We start from the raw sequence: 16,800 nt of genomic DNA on the forward strand, positions 1-16,800 counted from the left end.
ATATCCCGGACAGGAGTCCAGGTCGCGTCGCTCGCACCGCCCGCGGGGACCCGGCGTGAATTCACACGCTCCCCTCCCACCGCCTTGCCGCCTGTCACGGTCCCGGGACCCGGTCAGCCCCTCCGGGGGTTCCTTTCGCCGCGCAGTACTCCGCCTGTGAGCAGCCCCCGCCTGCGCTCCTCCCTCCCTCGGGCGGCCGCCTCCTCTCCCGGATCCCACCCAGCAGGGATCCACCAGCGCGAGGGCTGAAGACCTCGCGGGACGCCGCGCGCCCGGGACAGCGACGCACCTACCTTCCCAGCCACCTGGGAGGCTGCAGGTCCGGGCCGGAGCCCGAGGCTCAGGGGCGCGCGGAGTCGTCCTGGTTAAGGCGCAGGGCGCGGGGTTGCATGGGGGTCCAGTCCAGCGTGCACGCCCTGCACCTCCCCGCACAGGGCTCCGCGCTCTCCCGTAGCCCGGCAACGGCCGCCACCCCGGAGCCCCGCCCACCAGCAGCCCCGCCCAAGGCACCGCCCACCCGGGCCCCGCGCTCACCGCAGCCCTCGCCGTGGCTCCGCCCCCATCCAGAGCCCCGCCCCCAGCCCCCACTGCGTCGCGGCTACTGAAGCGGATGAGTGTGAGGCTCATTGGGGGCTTGGGGATGGGGGACCGGAGACCACCAAGAACATGCCTGTGTTGGGTGACTTTCCTTCAGAGCAGAGAGGGAGGCTTCCTTTCCGCCCGGGTGTTCCCCACCTTTCAGCCTTTCCCGCGTGGGCCCGCATCCCACCCGGAGGGGATACGGCGGCCAGGTCTGCGCTGCTGCGCCTGAGCTCAGATCGGCGGAGGTAGCAGACCTCGGCTCCAGGGACTCGCCGGTGCGCGTTCCCACGGACGCCTCCCGGGGAAGCCCGAGTTCGCCTCCTACAGGCCGGGAAGCACTCTCCCCGAGACCACCGCACCCTCGCAGCGGAAGGGCGTCTGCACCACAGCTGTAGCTCCAGCGCATGCGAGGCGGGGCCGGGGCCAGGGCCTCACTGGGCAGTTTTGCTGAAAGGGTTAAGAGAATCGCGTCTGTAACAAAATACTTTTCCAGCAGTAGAATGCTGTAAAAGTGCAAGCAGTATTGTTCTATTCGTTCACCCAAGATACTGTGCATGACTTTGGTACCAAGGCATCCACCGTTTCTCAGGTGTTGGTTTTGACTTCCCGACTCAACTGCACTGTTTGGATGGACCCAAGTCCCTGTTTCTTTTCTATACCCCAAGGACCACTGGAGCCCCTCCATCAATATTTGTTGAATGAATGAGTGAATAGGTTGTTGTATTTAATTGCCCAAAAGCACAGCTTGTGATCCCAAGCTTCCAACAGCGTAGCACTATACTAGGTACTTGTGAACAATGTTAAAAATACTATCATTCCCGATGTCACATCTTGATAGAGGTTGTATATTTCAAATCTAACACATCCAGAATATAGATCACAATAACGACTTATGGTAAACGATTTCCAAACGATGTACATTATCTCATTTGAACCTCAAGGCAAGTGTGTGCTTCCCTGTCCCATCTCCCAGCGGCTACCTGATCAGACTCCACCCCTCAGTGCACATCACTACCATATTCATTCCCACATCCCGCTGAACCTGAAAAGTCACTTCTTTATCTGTGTTTCCTTCCCCAACTACACCTGGATCTCCCGAGGGCATATCCTAATTCCTTGATATCCCAGGGCCTAGCACACGATGGATACTCAGCACCTCTAAGCTGAGTTACTGCATCTTCCTTTGCAAGGTCTCACGTAGTCCCCCATCGTCCTCTCTTCGTCTTGGTGCCCACCACCTCCACCACCATGCAAGCCCTCCCCACCCCTCACCGCAGCACTGCCTCGGCCATCAACCCTGCTTCCCGCCTTTCATCACTGCTACTGTCAGGCTGAAGAGTCACAGGAGGTTCCTCATTGTAAAGAATGGATTCTGCGCTCCTTAGATTAGTATTCCGAGATGTCCAGGTGCGGCCCTACACCTATTTCCAGCCTTGCCTCGCCTCTGGCGCAGGCTTTATAAACTGCGCCGCGTGGCCCTTCCTTTGCTCTCTACTTCCTCTTGGTGCTCTCCCATCTTACCTCTGAGCTTTACCTACTTGCCTTACTCCAGTTTCAGCACCTCGCTCAAAAGCCACTGCTCTCGCGAGTTTTCCCTCAATTCTGAGCCCATATATTTCCTTGCTCCAAGGCTTGTGGCAATTTAGCACTTGCCCATTGTGTCCAGTACACAAGATTCTGTGTACTAACTTTCGTCTTCAAGGAGTTAAAAACACTTTCAGAGAAGGGGCATATTTTGTTCCGGTTTCTATCTCTGACAGTATCAGTCATTCAAATAAATGTTCAGCCAATGCTTTCTGAGCGGAATTGCATCTGCCAGCTCAGGAACTACCTTCTCTGACTTCAACCAAATGTTCTTCTTCTCTCTGACCTCCTTTTGTCCTTAGAGACAGTAACACATTACTGAGTTCATTAGTTCTTGAATCATTTCATGTGTTTCGACTGATCTTCCCAGTTAGCCTGTTAGCTTACAATAGAGACAGAACCTATTGTTAGCCTGCATGGGTTTGGGCATCTGACAATCTGGTCCCAATGCCAACCTGTCATTCAGTAGTTACATGACTTTGGAAAAGTTACTTAACCTCTCTAAGTTTCTGGTTCTCCATATGTAAAATGAGTTGCTTCATTGATGGTTGTTAAGTATTAACAGATAAGGTATTCAAAGTGCTTAGGCCGATGCCTGACACTCACTAAATAGCCATTCTTAGTAGCAATATATCCTCTTACAATGCCTAGCATCAATCAATAAATGATCATTGACGGTGAGAAAAAGGACATTGAACCTCTGCACTCCAGCTGTTAGATTCATCTAATTCTTTAAAGAGACTCATTAAGTTAAACACAGTTGGCCCTCCACATCCATGGATTTCACATCATGGATTCAACCAACTGCAGACTGAAAATATTTGAAAAAAAATGAATGGTTGTGTCTGTACTGAACATGTACACTTTATTTTGTCATTATTCCCTAAACAATATGGTATAACAACTATGTACACAGCATTGACATTGTATTAGATATTATAAATAATACAGAGATGATTCAAAGCATATGCAAATTTATACCATTTTTTGTAAGGGACTTGAGCATTTGCAGATTTTGGTGTCCAAGAGGGTGTCCTGAAAGCAGTCCCCCTCAGATGCTGAGGGGACAAACACTGTAGTTCCCACTTTCCCTCATTTGAGTGTCATATGATTTGCAGACAATGTCCGAACAAAAACTCAGGCACACAATTGAGCACCATGGTAGTATAAAAAGAATTATGTGGGCCAGGTGCAAGTGGCTCACGCTTGTAATCCCGGCACTTTGGGAGGCCGAGGCAGGCGGATCACCTGAGGTCAGGAGTTTGAGACCAGCCTGGCCAACATGGCGAAACCCCGTCTCTGTAAAAATACAAAAATTAGCCGGGTTTGGTGGCAGGTGCCTGTAATCCCAGCTACTAGAGAGGCTGAGGCAGGAGAATCACTTGAACCCGGGAAGCAGAGGTTGCAGTGAGCCAAAATCACGCCACTGCACTCCAGCCTGGGGGACAGAGCAAGACTCCGTCTCAAAAAAAAAAAAAAAAAGAATTCTGTGATCCTTAGGCTCATGCAAAATGAAACTGGATGCTTGTAGTTAGGACTGAGAGCATTTTACTTCCTTTAAAACACTGCATATCATTAATGGGTTAAAATTTTTACTGGAAAAGCAAAATTGCTATGACAATCTTGATAGAGGTGTTTGTTTTTAAGATTTATGTTAAAAGTTAGTTTTCTGAAGATAGTTTTAGCAATATCTGAGCTGATACAAAGTGAATTTGTTTAAAATATTTTTCCCCAAAAGTTGAACTAAGGAAAACTTGAAAAACCTCTGAAAAAATAGTTTCAGCGATAAACTAGCTCACTGGTAGCAAAGCTAAGGAAAAATTGCCTGACTTCTAGTCATTTCTAGTGTAAATCACTATTCCTTGGGAAAAAAATGGAATAGAATGCAAGCTACAGGAGAATATGAAATTTTGTCTCTTTGGTTTACAGTTTTTGGCACATAGTAAGTTCTCATTAAAATTTTGTTGGATGAATTAGTAGTTGAGAGTGAGAATCTCAAAGGGTAATAAAGTTTTCCAAATACAGTTAAGAAAATACGTGGAGGAGGGACCCCCAAGACCTAGCTATTTAAGTAATTCCCAATACCCACTACTGCCGATTATAGACTATCAGCATGGGGCTGAGGGAGCACTGTGAGGCCAATGCCCAGTGACTTCCTGAATGTCACACACCAAGTTAATTAACAAAGCTGGAATCAGAATCTGGGCTTTCTGTATCTTAACATAATCTTCACCATACCATAGGTGCATAAACCAATATATGTAAAAACCCAAGGAGGCTGTTTTTATATAATTTATATAATGTGGAGCTCGAGACACTTACAGAGCGAAGTTGTTACAAGTTGCAGCACTTGCACTGATCTTTGTGAGTCTGGCCCTGAGTACCTCATTGGCTAGACCCTTTTCATGAGTTTGATGAGGGAAGAGACAGTCTATTGACACTCCTTCTCTCCTTCCTGATGAACATGGTGGACTCCCCGACCTAGGGCTGGCTTGAGGCCAGGCTGGCTGAGCAGCAGCCCATGGTGCTAAGCTATAGAGCCACCAAAGAATGAGGGGCATTTAACAGCATGGGGAAAACTATCCTTATCAGAACTCCTCTCAAAGACAGTGGGTTATGTTGGAAGGAATGGTTTTATGAAGTCAATTGAAACCCCCACATGACTTCTCCTTCCCCTTCTCATCAAAGAGAAAATTTAAGTCACAAAGGAGGGTGTTAAACTACCTACTTAATCTAAAGAAGTGAGTATTGATTTTGCCAAGTGGGTGGGTTTGAGGTAACAGCTTTGGAACCAAAGCTGAATGACTAGTGACAGTAGAGGAGAAATCAAAGCACAGCCAACACAGCCACCAGGGAGCCTCCCTCTGCCCTCCCATCATAGAGCTCACGCAGGCGGACAACGTTTTAAAGAACCACCCTTTAAAGGGGACCAAATCACTCATTCTTCCAGGGTGGCTTGGACTGGCCTTGCCATCACAGAAAGAGAATCTGACTAAACCAGTGCCAGATGGTTGGGTTCAGTTCACTCCTGAAGCAGAGAGAGAACAGATTATGCCTTCATGGCTTAGGGAGGTCCTTTATGGCCATCCTGACAGAAAATGCTATTAAAAATGTCTAATAGTTCTTACAAAATATATAAAAGGAAAAAAAAAACTGGAGCCCACATTTTTGGCCAAAATTTTGGCTATAATGTTTGCTGACAGTCAAGTTCAGCTTTGTGTAATTCTTATAAGAGAAAGAATGAACCACCTTGCCCCAGAATGAAAAAAATGTAGATCGCAATGCTGCCACTGAATTATTCCTATAATCTTGCACGTTATTTATCCTTGCACAAGTACTTAATAGATATTGAATTAATTGATAATGAGTGAATTAATAAATATTAGGTCATGTTAGTAATAATCTTGTATATATAGGAATCCTAAGGAGGGTGATAAGCCCTATTATGAGGGCAGCTGTTTGGCCATGAGAGTCCTGTATTTGTATAAAATTTTATCAATAACTAAATTAAAAATTTGCACACAAGATATGTATATATATACATATATGTGTATGTATATACATACATGTGTATATATATATACATACACATATATGTATGTATATGTGTATATATATATGTATTTTTTGTTTTTTTTGAGAAGGAGTCTCACTCTGTCACCCAGGCTGGAGTGCAGTGGCGCGATCTCGGCTCACTGAAAGCTCTGCCTCCTGGGTTCACACCATTCTTCTAACTCGGCCTCCCGAGTAGCTGGGACTACAGGCGCCTGCCACCTCGCCTGGCTAATTTTTTGTATTTTTAGTAGAGACGGGGTTTCACCATGTTAGCCAGGATGGTCTCGATCTCCCGACCTCGTGATCTGCCTGCCTCGGCCTCCCAAAGTGCTGGGATTACAGGCGTGAGCCACCGCGCCCGGCCCCAAGATATGTTTTTTCAAGGAAGAAAAACAAAGAGCTAATGAAAACATGCTCAAGATTCTTAACATAATCAAACATGATATGAAACACATATCATATCATGTTTGAAATGCACATTGAGTTTGTCAACTGAAGTTTCACAAAATCCCACTGGGAATCTCCCTGGAGGGAAATTAACCTTTAATTATTAAACTTTTTGTGGATGCCACTGGCATCTTCTAAGAAAATATCAATTCCTTCAAAACACACAAATATGTGTTGATATAATGCCAAACTCCTATATACACATACACACAGAGACAAACACACAAATAGATATATAATTCCACATCACACTGATGCATTAAACTTTTTGTGAAAATTATTTTACATGTTAAATTATGTTAAATTATGGGTAGCAGCTACTGTGTTTAGACAGCTTAGAAGTCCAGAAGTAGAAGGAACAGTTGGGAAACAATCAGATGAATCCAGCTGACTGACATATCTATCATGGAAACAAAAAAAAATGCACTACAATAGGAAGTGGCTCTCTTTATTTTTCAAACTAATATTGTTCTTTGATGAGCTGCAGGGTGCGTTTGTTTAAGCAGTTGTGGGAAAGCAGACCCCGCATGGTAGACTGGAAAGAACACTGGACTAGAACTTGGAAAATCAGCCGTGTGATGTGACCTTGTTAAGATGGGGACATTCGTTTTCTATAGCCTCAGTTTCTTCATCTGTAAAATGACCATAAAAATTCCAATCCTGCTTATTTCATAAAGATGATGTGATCAACTCCCTCACTTCACACATGAGAAAACTCTCTTGAGGTCATATAGCTAATTGGTAACAGTATCAGGACTCAACATAAAAGTCTTTTGAAGACTTGGACTTTCTGTAGTAACAAAGCTGCCATTGAAGCAACAGATAGGAAAGTGCTTTGAAAAATGTCACATAAGGGTTTCGTTCAGTAGAAGTAATAGGACTATATCTGCCGAAGTCATTTTGTGGCAATTAATTAGGAAATGCCTTCTGAGACTGTACCTGTACCTTCAGATATAACCATCTTTCTTTTAAAATCAAATACACTCTGTTTCATTTCTCAACAATGACACAAGAAGTAAACAATTAACTGAATTAATTCAAACACTGAAGTGGATTTTCAAGGACTTGACTTGCCCAAGCTAGTTTTCTACGAAGCCTAAATTAATCAGATAATTACTAATTCTCCCCTTTGTTTTGTGCTGAGGAGAGCCTGTATTTGTTAAAATGATCCTAGTAGCAGAATAAACAGTCATTTTAAAAATTTTTAAATCCCAAATCTGAACTAAATGAGCAAGTTTCAAATGCACTATTTCTTTAGGCACCGTCTCCAGTCATTGTTTTAAAAGGTTAATTTTCTTTATCTGAATGTGAACATTAATACCACTTTTGTGATTAAAAGGAAGATTTTAAGCAAACAAATTTTAAAACAATGAAACTAAACCGATATTGCAGGATATTGTGAACACGATTTGTTGTACTCTTAGAAAAAAAAAAGGCAAATGCCTCTCCTGGCATGACTAAAAACAGCAGTTAAATCTTTAAGGTTAAATTATTACTGACACACTTTAAAAATATAATCAGTTTAGCATGGTTTTAAATAACCTCCACTTAACAACTAACAAAGTTTTAAAATTAAGTAAACAGTGCTAATTACCCTCCTAGTATTAAGAGGAAAGTGTAGAAAGTAATTTAATTAATTGGCTCTGAAAAATTAATTACTTATGAAATGAGACTCATTAGATCTTTCCTGTTTCATCAGAATTTCAGACTAAAGGATAACTGGTCTTATCACTTATGGTTTCTTTGTGGTTCAGCTAGCATCAAATAGACTTGTGATAATAATTAAATATTTTGCCCAGATAAATTTAGGACTAGAACATTAAAAAAAAAATCGCAAACAAAGTAACAGTGTTACTTTTCCATTGTATTTAGTTCTTATATTTCACTGTAAAGATTTTACTGTGTGTGTGTGAGCGTGAGTGTGTGTGTATCATGAACTGACAAAGAAATAACAGTTAACTTTCAAATTCAGTACAGCAATATAATTTGGTTTTGTCATGTTGGGCATTAGCTAAAGTGAAAATGTGACTAAGATACTTTATGTAACATAATAACTGTTGATTACTCAGATAGTTTTCGTAAACAGTTAGCAAATTTTGACTTACAACAGCTGTCACTATAAATGTAAAGTAAATGTTAATTTAGGAATATTAACCTTGTGAATGTTTCTGTAAATAAGGCTTATGCTATTTCCAAAGGTTATAGAAAATCACGAGAGTATTTTTAGCCAAACTTAGTGCAACTTTATCCTCACTGTTTTCAAATTCTTCAGTTTTACACATAAAAGTCTTTAATCATACTTGAATGGTTTTTCAGTGATTCCCTTGAGTGTACAAACTGCATAAGGAAATGTATTTGATAGATTTACATCTTGGAAGTGAGAGAATAAATAAACTAAAGAAACAGTATTGCCAGAGATACATTTTACTCTTTTATATAAGAAAACAAAGAAAGCATTTTCAACAAGCAAAGTTGCACTGACTGTTTACTAAATAAGGTAACCTGTAAATACTTAGAGCAATTATAGCTCACAGATCTCAGGGGCTGAAGTACCGGTTGCATGCTAAAGTTAGCACTGTTCTGTTTTGTCCTGTTTGTACAACTCATTTCCAAGTAAAATTTGCATGACAGACTGCAAACCCTCTTGTACAAACTACTAAAAATTGCATCAAGTTCCATAGTTACTCTGATACACACATTCAGCATCATGTAGTATTCAGCTATATAAATGCTTTCTAAAAAATTAATTAATCCATTCTTTTCTCAGAACACATGCGAAAAATGCAGTGAAAGCTATAACAAAACTTAAAACAGAGTACCTGCAACATGCTGAGCTCTTTGCAGTACTTACCCGTTCGGCAACTTAGTTTCTCCTGGCAGCACTTCTGTGCCAAATGCTTCTACCTTCCCAAAAATGTATGTCAGCACAAGCCCAGACGAAACTTCAAATCCAGGAAAATAAAATTAACCATGCAGATCAAAGGCAGACGAGCAGGGAGATGAAGTGCCTGTAATCTGATCAGTGATCAGTTGCTGAACATCAAAGGCAGGGCTGAGTTTATATATATGCATGGATATCAAGAAAGTTCACTTTCAGCAGGTAGTTACCCTCCCGCCTCCTAGTCCACAGATTCTTTTGTTAAACATGGATCACGTTGTTTTCCTCCTCTTTTTTGCAATGAGGCAATGCTGGTAGTTCTCCCATGCTTGGGCTGAGTGGCTGGATCTGTAGCTTTTTTGGTTCCCAAGCTGTGTTGTGGACTGTGTGTTGGAAGCTTTTCCTAGTGCCAGCGGGTTCTGCTTTATCCCTTTCATCTCTCTGAACTGCAGATCCCATGACATCATTCAGCGCCGTGGGACTGGTAGGAGAGCTATAATTCAGCCTGTGGGGGAGTATAGCTCAAGAGAAGCCAGAGTTTGGCTGATTTCTAATCACGTTAGACTATTGTGCCTCACACAGGACAGTTTCTGTTATCTGTCTCCCAGCTGGAAAGGACAGCAACTGCTGCTGGATGCTTCTTGGGTGATAAGATCCCTGATGGATGGACATGCCAAATGACTGCATTTAATTGTCTCTTCGCTGATAAAAATCACAATTTCCTACAGAGACTGGGTGTCAAATATTCAGCATAGTTAAATAGCACTGTGAGACCACTCTGAAAAACACCCAAGGACACTGCCAGATGGACCGATAACATTTTCACATTTTGTTTCCCTTTTCAAAGTGGCAAGTCTTTAAGGATTTTAAGGAAATTGCCCTTTCTTTGAAACTTACATTATTAGGATCTGATTGGCAATCAAACCAGGGTGTGTTAAGTAGTTAAGCAGCAGATAACCAACAATTCATGAATAAACTGCTGTGTTCCACTGGCTCACTTAAGACTTTGGGCAGAGTCTTAATCTCAATCTTTGCCTTATTTTGGGACTCTGGAAATTAGATTTTAAAGCAATATCTACTTCTTAGACATAATTCATTAATACTTGTTGAGCATTTAAAAATTCACAAAAGAAGAATTATGTAGAACAAAGCATTTGCCCTGTGATTATTCCAAAGCCATGTTATTTGCCTTTTAGGGCTGTTTCTTCCAAACTCATAGTTTGGACTTTCAACTCACTAAAAAATTACTACCTTAGCCTAATTCTTCATATTTTAAAATTAAATATATTGCTCATTATTTAAAATTGTTAAGCTATTTTCCTTAATGTCAGATTCAATACAATATGATTATTTTATTTTTAGTATTTAGTAAAATAGAAGATAAGAAGAAATTTCATCTTCCTTGAAATCCAGGATATGGTGGTTTTCTAATTTTCAGACAGTTCTTTCATGGAATGAAGACAATTTTTCTATTTTATAATGGAAACTCACCAACTTTTAGAAGGTAAGTTAAAAATATTTTTGCAAAACTTAGGGGATAGAAGAACTCAGTCTTTTTAAATGTAACTTCCCTCCTTAACTGGTTTTGTCTAATTTTTCCTGATGTGATATTTGAAATGTTGTTTATGAAGTGCTTATTTCCAGACTTCTATGATTCTTGAATAATTTTTAATAGCAAAATATTTGGTTTGAATAGTCCATAAGTTCTGTATAACATTTAAATAGTCCTGTTGATTTTTCAGTGTTTCTTGTATAATTTTTCTACTTATACATCATTTCTCAAAAATGCACAGAGCTCAAATAGTATTTGAACTGGCAGGTGTGATGCTTAAGGACTTCCTTAAAGCAGACCAGGAAAATTCCTGTGACATCTGGGCTTCACATACGTTTCCTGGGTGCCTTGAACCCATGAATACAAAGAAAATATTTACAAAGGCAAAATATTTACAAGAAGGCATGTGCCCATTTCTTTTCTGAGGTAGTCCAAACCTACCACCAGCGTGGTATCCATATGCCAACAGCCTGCACTCAGGATTAAAGTTTCCCAATACACTGATATATTAAATCAGAGCAACTAGACACTCTGTAAGGCTCATTGGCTAAGCAAGTAGATTCTATGTCTTTATAGAGTTCAACACCAGTAGAAATAGTTGAAGGACTGAATTCGGATTCTTGTGTTCCACTGGAAACATACAGGAGGCACTTGAAGCAGGGACTTGAATGAAAACCAATCAAATGATCTTCAATTTATACAAATCTCCCCAAGCAAGATTTGTAGTTCAAGATACATCTAGCAATGCAATACCATCTCCAGTAGAAGAGTTTATTCACCAAGTTACTGGACATTATTTTGAATTGGTCCTCTTGTGGCCAAGAACTCCCCACGTGTGAGATGAAAGGGGGCTGAGGCTAGGTCCCCATCTGTCACCTACACCAGAGTGTGGCTAAAGGTCGGCCTGGCTGCAGGAGTGACCTCTTGACCTGCGGCTCATTTAGCACTGTGCCCAGCCAGCCGAGCCCCCTTCGTTGTGAGGTGTGGCCTGGACCATTGTTGTTTCTGAACAGCACCAGGAAGGGGAGCTACTGCAAAGCTTTTCTCTTTCCCCTCCAAGAAGCTTGGATTAGTGTGATTAAATCAGTGTGATACTGTGCTGATAAGAGATCCAGCACTCCACTCGACATCATTGTCCGTTGTAATGACACCACGTTACAGCATTTGATCAATGATTCCTGTGCTATGTTGCAGTCAGTACACTTGGCTCATCTTAGTCTTTTTGCCAAGCTGCCTTTCAGTGACCTGGCTGTGCAGCGTGGTTGTGGCAGCCATTGGATCCACAGTGGGGAGCTCCAGGCTGCACTTCAAAATAAGTGGTCAGTGTTTGAGATGACGGGCATGCCAGTTACCCTGATCTGATCACTACACCTTATAGGTATAGAAATGTCACTAGGTGCCCAGGAATATGTATAATTATTATTAATCAGTTAAACAATAAAATAAATGATTGAGAACACTTCAATTGTTCATATCCAAGAATGGAGGGGCTGCCTGAGATTCTTGATGGGGGGTGGGGTCTCATGTCACCCCCAGCTGCCAGCGTGTGCTATTTTCTTCCCAACACTTGGAGCGTGGTTCCTTTGCTCCTTTATCTTGACAGGTGGATGCCATAAATTCTCACCATTTTAAGATATAGGTCAGGTGATAACACATTTTCCCCATCACGTTTCATAGTTTTTAGAGTTGTCTGCGTGTCTTTTCTAATGCCATCTTTTCTAACTTTTCTGTTCAGAGGATACATCCTGAATTCTATCAGATAAGCACAGCTCTGTTACATACATTGAGAGGAATAATTTATGCATTTGTTTCAACTGAACGCTTTTTAGAAAATGAAATAGCTCGTGGTTATGAAAAGAACACAGATGCTGGAGTCAGAAAGGCCTCTGTTCAAATCCCTCTTACTACCTGTACTTGAATAACAGCTTGGCAGTGTGGACGAAGTCTACCTAGTCCCACTGAGCTTTTTTTTCCTAAGCTGCAGGAAGGGGATAACACCTACCTCATTAGTGTTGCCAAAATAACAAACTTATTTCGAAAGCATCAGGTAGAATAAACCCTCAACAGAAGAGCTAAGGTTCCTTTCTTTTCTCTGTAACTATTAAAATGCCAACATTTTAGCTAGGGGATCCAACTCAAATTTCAGTATTCTAAAGGGGCAGGACAGGCTCTTACATAGCTCCTGGGCTGGTTATTCAAAGCCAAGGTAGCCCAGACATCCTCAGGTCCTTCACGATGCTGGGACCACTTGTACATGATCTGGGACCAGTAGCTGCTATCTGGGACTGTGGTCCCCATAATCATAGAAAGAAAATGGCTGAAGCCTGTTATGGGTGGGATTGCATCCCCCTAAATTCCCATGTTGATGTCCTGACTCCCAGCACCTAAAAACGTGAGCTTATCTGGAGATAGGGTCTTTACAGGGGGAATCAAATTCAAATGTGGTGATTAGGGTGGGCCCCAACCCAGAATGACTGATGTCCCTATAAAAAGGGAGATTTAGATAAAGAGGCAGGCACTCATATAGGTAGAACGCTGTGTGGACATGAGGGTGACCATCTACAAGCTGGGGTGAGAGGCCGGGAACAGACCTGTCCCTCACAGCCTCAGAAGGAACCAACCCTGCTGATACCTTGATCTCTGACTTCCAGCCCCCGGAACTGTGAGAGGACACACTGCTGCTGCTGAAGTCTGTGGTACTTTGTTATCACAGCCTCAAGAAACGAATACAAAGCCACTATCCAACAAACTACAAAGAGGTACAACTCCCATTTTCCTACATGTTCTGAAGCCTTACATTCTCCTCATCAGCATCTGCCTCCTACAAAGCGCCCCCAGCTCCAGTGGACACACCCTGCTCTGCTGGACTCCATCCTACCTCGTGGGCAGAAGGCTCCTTCCTTTTCTTAAAGGGCCAGTTCAGGGGTACTGTTCAGTGAAGCTGAGTATGACTGAAAGTCACTAAAGGTAACTGGGATAGAACCCAGTTTCTGGCTACTGTAAATAAAGCTGCCATGAACACTTCATGAACCTGAAAGAGCCAGTCCTTCTAAATGGATCCTGAGTAGCTAACTGGGTCTAAATTCAGAATGGAGCCAGGTCACAAACGTCTTCTGCATTCTCTGAGAAACCACAGGCTCGTATGATTTGGGGACTTTCGTGGCTGTCTGCTGCTGTTTATGCCCCCCGATTTGATGGGTGCTGGGAAGTCTCATCTTGACTCCTGGATCTAACAAATAGACTTGTGACCTGCATTGACCAATCAAAACCAAACACACTTGCATCCCTCAGTCGCAGAGCAGACCAGAGTGGGAATCTGGGTGGGAGCTTTTTCTATAAAGGATAACCTGTCTCTCTGTTCTCAGGGAGAGCATCTTTGTTTTGTACTGAAGGCTGGGTCTCCCTGGTTTGCAAACTGCTTGCAGGAATAAAATCGTTCTTTTTTTAAAGGAATATCCTTTTCAGTAGATTTGTTGATAATATTTGTGTACAAGTCTTAGTGTGGATATACATTTTCAGTTTTGTTAAGTAAATACGTAGGAGTAGAATTTCTGGATTATATGGTGTATGTATATTTAACTTCAAAAGAAACTGCCAGCTGGGCGTGGTGGCTCATGCCTGTAATCCCAGCACCTTGGGAGGACGAGGCAGGTGGATCATGAGGTCAGGAGATCGAGACCATCCTGGCTGGCACGGTGAAACCCTGTATCTACTAAAAATACAAAAAATTAGCCAGAGGTGATGGCGGGCGCCTGTAGTCCCAGCTACTCGGGAGGCTGAGGCAGGAGAATGGCGTGAACCCGGGAGGCGGAGCTTGCAGTGAGCCGAGATTGCGCCACTGCACTCCAGCCTGGGCGACAGAGCGAGACTCCACCTCAAAAAAAAAAAAAAGAAAGAAACTGCCAAATTGTTGTCTCAAGTGTTTCAAGTGTTTGTTCCAATTTGCATCCCTATTGGCAACACAGGAGATTTCCATTCGCTCTGCTTTCTTAGCAACACTTGATATTGTCAATTTTTCCCATTTCAGCTATTTAAATGCAGCCTAGTAGTAGCTTATGATAGTTTAAATTTGCATTTTGTTGATGCTAGCACTCAACTTATATAGAGAGAGAGACTTTACTTTTTAGAACAGTTTTAGATTGACAGAAAGATTAAGCAGCTACTACAGAGATTTCCCATATATTCCCTGTGCCCCACTCAGCTTCATCTATTATTTGCATCTTGCATCACTGTGATATATTTGTAATAATTAGTGAATCAATATAGGTGCATTATTAACTAAAGTTCATAGTTTATACTTAAATTCATTATTTGTGGATAGACTTCTATGGATTTTTTTTTTTTTTTTTTTTTTTTTTCTTGAGCTAGAGTCTTGCTCTGTCACCCAGGCTGGAGTGCAGTGGCATGATCTCGGCTCACTGCAACCTCCGCCTCCCAGGTTCAAGCAATTCTCCTGCCTCAGCTTCCCGAGTAGCTGGGATTACAGGTGTGAGCCACCACTTTCAGCTAATTTTTGTATTTTTAATAGAGATGGGATTTTGCCATGTTGGCCAGGATGGTCTTGAACTCCTGACCTCAAGTGATCTGCCTGCCTTGGGCTCCCAAAGTGCTGATGTGAGCCACCACACCTAGCCAGACTTCTATGGATTTTGCCTAATATATAATAACGTGCTTACCATTACAGTTTTGTACAGAGTAGTTTCGCTGCTCTAAAAATCGCCTGTGCTCCACCTATTCATCCCTCCCTCCCCTAGAGGCCCTGGCAACCACCAATGTTTCTAAAGTCTCTATAGATTTGCCATTTCCCTAATGTTATATAGGTAGAATTATATGGTATGTAGTCTTTTCTGATTGGCTTCTTTCTTAGCAATATGCTTTTAACTTTCTCCAATGACTTGCTGTGACTTGATAGCTCATTTCTTTTTATTGTTAAATATTCCATTGTCTGGATATAGTTTATCATTCACCTATTGAAGGACATCTTGATTGCTTCCAGTTTTTGTGATTATGAATAAAGCATCTATAAACATTCATGTGTAGGTTTTTGTGAGACTGTAAGTTTTCCCTAGGAGCATGATTGCTGGATCATGTGGTAAGACTGCAGTTAACTTTTAAAGAAACTGCCAAACTGTCTTCCAGAGTGACAACATTTTGTATTTCCACCAGCAATGAATGGCAGTTCCTATTGCCCTGCAGCCTTGTCAGCCTTTTGGGTTATCAATTGTTGTTGATGTTGTTTTTAATTTTAGCCACACTAATAGGTGTGTAGTGGTATCTTTTAATTTGGAATTCCCTAATGATGTATGGTGTTGGGCATGTTTTCATATGCTTATTTATCATCGTACATCTTCTTTGGTGAGGTGCCTGTTCAGATCTTTTGCACATTTTAAAACTGGGTAGTATGTTTTCTTATTATTGAGTTTTAAGAGTTCTTTGTACATTTTGGATACAAGTTCCATATCAGATATGTGTTCTATAATACTTTCTCCCAGTCTGTGGCTTGTCTTTCTAGTCCCTCAGCACTGTTAGCTTCAATTCTTAAAGGTCCCTCAGGCAAAATTGGAAATTAGAAATACTTATCCAAATTACCAGCCAATAGAGTAGCTAGTGATTTAAATGATCTGTCAAATCCAGAAGGTACCAAAGAAGCAAACTGTCTGTGAATCAGGCAAAACTATCTGTTACGTGGTGGTTCTAATACTGACAACAACAGCAACTACCACAACAAGGACCAGTTAATTCAGCAGATACACACATGCACACCCTGCATCAGTGATGGAAAGGGTGCTTTATGCTGGAAACTGCCACAGACCCTCCAACTGCACCCAGCTGCCTACTGCTCTCCAACTTTTCATAAGTGACTCCAAGTCACACTTACCTGCCATATTGCCCTCTAAATACTTTGCTGAGCCCAGGCTAGTTTTCAGAGAAGCTATACAACTCATGTCTTATAATTAATCAAATGTTTTCCATTTCCTTTTCTGCCTCCTCAGCATTTATCCTGATTAATATACGAATATTAATATACAGGCTAATTCCGAATCTTTGTTCTCAGTAAAGTTTGACAATGCTAACAAAAACTGTTGGTGAAACAGCAGGAAAACGCAAAAGGAGGCACTAAGAAACATCTTCAGAATAATACTACCACTACCAAAAAAAGATCTGCGCTTCATCAGGAAGTATGTTAGATAAAGACAGGCAT

The 16,800-nt window shown here is 42.0% G+C and overlaps 1 protein-coding gene across 1 annotated transcript in view; it reads right to left on the minus strand.

The window, feature by feature from the left end:
- The window catches only part of TNFRSF19 (TNF receptor superfamily member 19), a 93,080-nt gene extending 92,638 nt beyond the window's left edge, over positions 1–442 (minus strand). The window contains exon 1 of the mRNA XM_055244643.2: positions 294–442. The gene's annotated coding sequence lies outside the window, so the exon portion shown is untranslated. The remainder of the gene's footprint in view (positions 1–293) is intronic.
- Positions 443–16,800: the final 16,358 nt, after the last annotated feature.

The sequence above is a fragment of the Symphalangus syndactylus genome, chromosome 15, assembly GCF_028878055.3.
Source record: "Symphalangus syndactylus isolate Jambi chromosome 15, NHGRI_mSymSyn1-v2.1_pri, whole genome shotgun sequence".
Lineage (NCBI taxonomy): Eukaryota > Metazoa > Chordata > Mammalia > Primates > Hylobatidae > Symphalangus > Symphalangus syndactylus.